This window comes from Octopus sinensis, unplaced genomic scaffold (assembly GCF_006345805.1).
Source record: "Octopus sinensis unplaced genomic scaffold, ASM634580v1 Contig00576, whole genome shotgun sequence".
Lineage (NCBI taxonomy): Eukaryota > Metazoa > Mollusca > Cephalopoda > Octopoda > Octopodidae > Octopus > Octopus sinensis.
The window spans coordinates 7,501-14,561 of record NW_021824082.1 but is presented as its reverse complement, the minus strand read 5'-3'; the positions used below and the strand labels follow the sequence as shown (position 1 = coordinate 14,561).

At 39.6% G+C, this 7,061-nt stretch overlaps 1 long non-coding RNA gene across 1 annotated transcript in view; it reads right to left on the bottom strand.

Moving 5' to 3' along the window:
* Positions 1 to 1,585: 1,585 nt before the first annotated feature.
* LOC118768664 overlaps positions 1,586 to 7,061 on the bottom strand; it is a 12,374-nt gene continuing 6,898 nt past the window's right edge. Inside the window, exons 2-3 of the long non-coding RNA XR_005004443.1 lie at positions 2,003 to 2,007; positions 1,586 to 1,829 (exon numbers count right to left, since the gene is read on the bottom strand). This is a non-coding gene — a long non-coding RNA (uncharacterized LOC118768664). The remainder of the gene's footprint in view (positions 1,830 to 2,002; positions 2,008 to 7,061) is intronic.

The following is a 7,061-nucleotide window of genomic DNA, read 5'->3' as shown; positions in this document are numbered from 1 at the left end:
ACTCATCGTAGACATTTTTAGAGAGTTACTTCCCTTATATAATAGCGAAAAAATGCATTAAAATGGAAGAAAATGATGTTAAATTTTTTTTTTAATCGTAGACTCATCGTAGACGCGCGCTAATACCCAGAAAGGGCTCGATATGAATCACGACTATAAGATACCCGGTTTTGGTTAAACTGCACCGCAAAATGTGGGAGTAGTTAGGAATCTAAATCGTAGGAGACAGACACTCACACATCTTCACTTTTATATATAAAGATGAAGCACCGTTTTTAAACCCCATCATACTTTTCATAAAGATGCGTTCGCAAGCATTACCATGTTCACGAAAATTGAGCGCGTTCAAACCCTTGTGTTTTCAAAAGAAAGTGGAGTTGTGGGTCAGTGATATCTTCTATATGTCAAACTACCTAGAAATGTGATAAAATCCATATAATCTCAATATCGTGTGTGAAACAAATAACCTTTTACAGTGCGATGTTTATTTTGTGGCTCAGTATATATACACGTCTGCCGCCCGCTCTGTTCGCTCACTAGGCATTAGTCGGTCCGGTGCCGCATACTGAGACTGAACAAAATCTACGAGGCTGCAAAGCAAGCTTCTTAACCACACAGCCATAACTGCACCTTATAATCAACTCTTATCTTTTATTAGTTTCATATTTCTTTACTACCCACAAGGACCTACACACAGAGAGTACAAAAAAGGATAGACAAACGGATTAGGTTAATTATATCGACCCCAGTGCGTAACTGGTACTTATTTAATTGACCCCGAAAGGATATAAGGCAAAGTCGACCTCGGCGGAATTCGAACTCAGAACGTAACGGCAGACGAAATACCTATTTCTTTACTACCCACAAGGGGCTAAACACAGAGAGGACAAACAAGGACAGACAAATGGATTAGGTTGATTATATCGACCCCAGTGCGTAACTGGTACTTAATTTATCGACCCCGAAAGGATGAAAGGCAAAGTCGACCTCGGCGGAATTTGAACTCAGAACGGAGCGGCAAACGAAATACCGTTAAGCATTTCGCCTGGTGTACTAACGTTTCTGCCAGCTCGCCGCCTTATTAGTTTCAGTCATTAGACTGTGGCCATGCTGGAGCACTGCATTCAAAATTTTTTGTCGAATGAATTGACCCTAATAGTGATTTTATTTTTTAAAGTTTGTTACTGATTTACTGGACTCCCAAGCCGAACCTCTAAGTTACGAGGACGTAAACACACCAACATTGGTTGTCAAGCGGTGGTGAAGGACAAATACAAAAGATACACAGAAATGCATACGCACACACATACACACATTCACACACACATACATACACAGGCTTCTTGCAATTTCCGTCTACAAATCGACTTACAAGGCTTTGGTCAGCCCGAAGCCATAGTAGAAGGCCCTTGCCCAAGGTGTTATGCAGTGGGTTGAACGCGGAACCATGTGGTTGGGGACCAAATTTCTTGCCACACAGGAATGCCTGTGTTTTATCAACAACATTCATCTGATGATGAAATGAAAGTGTGACCCCTTCGGTCATGAATAACCATGGAATTGCACCTGGAAAGTTACCCTCCGAGGCACAAGTCTGGGCAAGGTTGTTTATGGAAGACCAGCAGTCGCCCATGCATACCAGTCTCCCCTCTCCACACCACTGATGTTATCCAAGGGAAAGGCAAAGGTCGATGCAGCTTGGCACCAGTCATGTCGCAACTAATTTTTACAGCTGTGTTAACTGGAGCAACGTGAAATAAAGTGTCTTGCTCAAGAACACAACACGCAGCCCGGTCAGGCAATCGAACTCACAACATGGCGGTCGTAAGCTCGACGCTTTAATCACTGAGCCATGCTCTTTCACAGATGATGATGAAATACCAAGTAAATAATTGAGTGAAGGAAAGCGAAATACCTCTCTAATAGTAAAAAGCAAAGAAAAGATGTCTATGATACATTATCTGTTGTAGAATTTGGTTGTAACCAGGTTTAACAACCTCACCTCAACTTTAAGTGCTTTTACTGGCGCCCATCCTATTTCAAGAATTCGGTTCTTGCTTGTAGCTTGAAGATAACTTCTACAATACTACCAACTATTCCCAAAGGCCTTTAAAAGGGTCGTGATCGCCATCCAGATTTTTATGCTATGTCACTGGAAATGTCTAGAGATACAAAAGACAGATCTAATGATAAAAAAAGCAAAAATGGTAATAATGATTTTGATCGGAATGAAAGAGGGTAGCTTCAATATCCGTTTTCTGTCGGGTGTGTGAGAAGAAGAAAATAGAATGTGCTCTCCAAGTAACCGAGGGTTGCTAAAATTACAATATTTGAAAGACAGATGTTGAAAGATCGTAGAACGCAACTATAAAGCACTTTGAACGCATCAAAGCGGTGGCATTGCCTTTACTTCGAGTAGATCTGGTGTAGAAGGAGCTTATCATTGATGAGGTCGCGGAGGTGACGAAACGACTTTCGCGAATGAGGCTAATTGACTGTTTAGCCGGACAATTCATTAAATAAGCTATTAGTTAATTGGTTAAAAAATTAACTAGTTGATTCATAATACTGATTTCAAATTTTGGCATAAGGCAAGCAATTTTTGGGGAGGGAAAAGTCGATTAGGTTGCCGTTGGGTGTTCTTACAGGAATCCAACTTATTTCAAGATTAAGTCGCCCCCAGAGCTCAACTAGTAATTATTTTATCGATCACGGAAGGACGAGGGCAAAGCCGACCTCGGCGGAATTTGAACTCAGAATGTAAAGACGGACGAAATACCGCCAAAGATTTCGCCCAACGTACTAACGATTCTGACAGCTGCTTTCTTAGTTCATTGATGATATAAATATAAGTAAAATAGAACCAGTGCGTGTGTTTATCATTGGCATAATTACCCTTCCAAGACACAGCAAAATTACTATCATTGTTATTGGACTGCTAGAAATGGTAGGGCATTAGCGTGAAGAAGGGAATGTTTTACCGTATTTAGTTGCACCAACTTGTGCCACGAGTTCAATATAGGATCCTTTGATATCAAGGCGCTCCAACTGGTAGCGTTCTAGGTACTTCGTGAAGGTCAAGTCCTCCAAAGTGAAGGTGTCCTGGATCCTTATCAGAGCTTCACTCATCTCCTTCAGCTTCGGGAAAACCAAACGTCAAAGAATATGTTCCCATCGTGATTGGAAATAATTAGTTCAATATTAATGAGTATTATCCCCCCCACCCCCCCCCCCAAAAATAATAAATCCAGGCCCCCGTGACTATGCTGGTAATCAATATACAGCGCTGAATTCAAACGATTTGTTCACATCCATAACATACATTGGTATTGTGCCTATTCAAAAACAGTTTTTATTGATGCTTAGCAACAAACAAAGATTAATTAAATACGGATATTAATTAAGATATTAATTTTTAGAGAGAGAGAAAAAAAGGTCCATTTATTGCTAAGATGATCGTGATTATATTCAATTAAATCAACATGCTTTGACTATCTTTAGTAATTTTCTAAACTGTTCAGTTGATTGGGGTTATCAAATGCTTTATATAAAGAGGTTGTATTAATCAATGAAACCGAATAGCTTTCGCGGTGAAAGAAATATGATCCTTTATACATATATACGTATATATACATATATATATACATAATTATATGATATATAAACACATCGTGTTTGTCAGTTGTGATGGTTGTGATGGTGTTTGTTGCATGTGCGTGCGCACGCGCAGTTTAGCAGTTCGCTTGACGATCTCATGGTCCCGGTTTCTGCCTCGTTGCTCCTCATCACCTTGGACGAGTGTCTTCTACTACAGATGTTAGTTGAATAACGTCTTGTTAGTAGATGTTAGTTTGACGAAAACTGTGCAGAAGTTTGTCGAATATATATATGTGTATGTGTGTATACATACATACATACATATATATATATATATGTATATATACATACATGCATACATACATATATATATATATATATATATATTTACACACCACACACACACAGAGTTTACGAATGTTATATATATATATATATATATATATATATATATATATATATATATGTGTGTGTGTCTGGTATCTATCTATCTATCTATCTATCTATCTATCTATCTATCATCTATCTATCTATCTATCTATCTATCTATCTATTTATATATAATCCTTTCTACAATAGGCACAAGGCCTGGAATTTTGGGGGAGAGGGATAGTCGTTCACATCGAACCCAGTACTTGAATGGTACTTAATTTATCGATCCCGAAAGGATGAACGGCAAAGTCGATCTCGGCGGAATTTGAACTCAGAACGTAAAGACAGTCGAAATGACGCTAAGCATTTTGCCTGGTATGCTAACGATTCTGCTAGCTCGCTGCCTTAGCATTTATTTGTATATAATAACAGCGATAAATTAACTGAATAAAGGGCTCGATAATCATGAAGAGTTTGATCATTTTGATAATTTATTGATTGCGTTTGATTAGTTTAACCGGATGTATGGCTCATTGAAACTGTGAAATTATGTGTGTACATGTGAGTGTGTGTGTGTGTATGTGTATATCTATGAGTGCGTATGTGTGTTTATGTATGCGCGTGTGTGTGTATGTGTGTGTGTGTGTGTGTTTGCGAGTGTGTGTTGTGTGAGGGAGAGAGTGAAAGGGAAAGTTTGTGTGCATTTATGTGCGTAATTGCATGTATGTATGCTGTATGTGTGTGTGTTTCCCCCCTCCCTCTCCTTCCCCTTTATTCTCTCTCCGTCCCTTTCTATCTTTCCTATTGTCTTACTCGCTCTATCTTTCACCCACCTTGTCATTCTGCCCGTCTCCCCTTTTCTCTCTCTCTCTCTCTCTTCTTCCTCTCTGTGTTTCTCAGTCTTTCTCTCCCATCTCTCTTTCTACCTTTCTATCTCCATCTAGCTCTATCCATCCTTATGATTGTTGTTCTCCATGTTTTCACACTCAGACTTAGGTGTTGATAAGCATATAACAGAACCGTGTGTCTCTCAAAAATATATTAAAGTAAAAACACACACACACACACACACACACACACACACACATGCACAGAGTAAATCTGCACATATACACGTACACACACATGCGCACGCACATGCACGTACACGCATGCACATACACATACATAAACATAGTTAGACATTACCATACACAGACAAACAAAACCAAAAATCATCAAAACAGCTACATATATAATGATAAATAAAATATAAAAAAGACTACGTAATCTTCTACCAAATAAACAACAATAATAACTACTATACGAACGTCAAACATCGCTACAACAACGGCCACGACCACGATGACGACGACAGCAACAACGATGGCGATGAAAATCGTCTGCTCCAGTCATTTCTTTAAAACAACAGGAATTTGAAAACTATACGAGAATCTTAGAAAGTTAGGAAGCGGGGAGGCTGGAGAATATATTCAGGAAATAACCAAAGACTACAGATAAAGATAACAGTGTTATCTTTATATCGTTTTTCTTGTTTTTTCGTGGAGTTTTTCATTCTTTTTTTTTTTAATTTTGAAGGCTGGATGTGGGAGTAAAAAGGAAAGTAGCTATAGTTGGTTCGTTTGCTTTTTAGTTTTACTGTTTTTTTTTTGTTTGTTTGTCTTTTCTTTGTGTTCTTTTTCTTCTCAAAAACAAAGAAGAGTAAAATAGCAAAGAGAGAAGATATAAGAAGAAAATGACTAAATAGAATAAAATAAATCAGACACCACCAGAGAAAAGAGAAAAAAAGACAAGAAAATGGCGGCATAGGGTGAATAAGAAAAGTGGATGGATGAAGAAGGAGGAGGAAGCAAGCAAGAGATGGCTTACTTGAAAGATTGGGGATTAGTTAGTTAATAAAGAAGGAACGTCATGTATTAAGATGGTGTGAGCGGAATAAGAGATTTTCATAGAATACGCAATGGGTTATATAGAGGGATGGGTTGTTAATAGAGATGGTGGTGGCGATGGTGATGGAGATGGAGGCTGTGGTTGTCGATGCGGTATGTCTTTGTGGTTAGAGGGATAAGGTTGGTGATGGTGATAGTGGTGATGATAGTGATGGTTGTGGATGCAATGAGTTTTTGTTGTTGTTGATGATGATGTCGATGATGATGTTGATGATGATGATGATGATGTTGATGATGATGGCTACGTTAGCGGTGGTGGTTGTGGTTGCGTTATTAGTGGTAGTGGTTGTAGTAATAGTAGTGGTGGCTATGATGGTTATGGTAGCGCCAAAAGTAGTGGTGTTGGTGGTAGTTGTGGTGGTGGTGATAGTGATAGAGATGATAGTTGTGGCGGTGGTGGCAGTGATGGTGATGGTTGTGGTGGTCGTGGTCGTGGCAGTGGTCTTGGTAGTGGCAGTTGAGGTGGTGGCTGTGGTGGTGGTGGTGACAGTGGTGATGGCAGTGGTGATAGCGGCAGTGGTGATAGTGGAAGTGGTGATGGTGGCAGTGGTGATGGTAGCAGTGGTGGTGGTAGTAGTGGTGGTGGCGGCGGTGGTGGTAGTGGTAATAATGGTGACGGTGGAATGGTGGTTGTAGTGGTGGTGGTGGTACTAATGTTGATGACGGTGGCTGAAGAAGCCGTTCTATGCTCAAAGGCTTGCCAACCATGACTAACCTTCTTTGTTTAATGGCAAAGTGCATCTAGGACTATATTATGCAAGGTGTTCTTCCGATCTCACCTAAGTAAGGAGTGTATGATGATAATGATGTTCGATTTCTGAGCATCAATAATGAAGATAAGGCGTACTTGATAGTGTTAGGAGTGAGTGAGTGAGTGAGTGAGTGGTGAGAGAGTGAGTGAGAGAGAGAAAGAGAGAGAGAAATAGAGAGAGAAATAGAGAGAGAAATGAGAGAAGTGAATGATTGATAAGTTATTGGGTTGTAGAGAGAGTGTGATTGAGTAATTGAGTGAGTGAATGAGTGAGTAAGTGAGTGAATGAATGGGCGAGTGAGTGAGTTGATGAGTACTTGAGTGATTGAGTGATTGAGTGAATGAGTGATTGAGTGAGTGATTTATTGGTTGACTAAATGACCGAGTGAGAG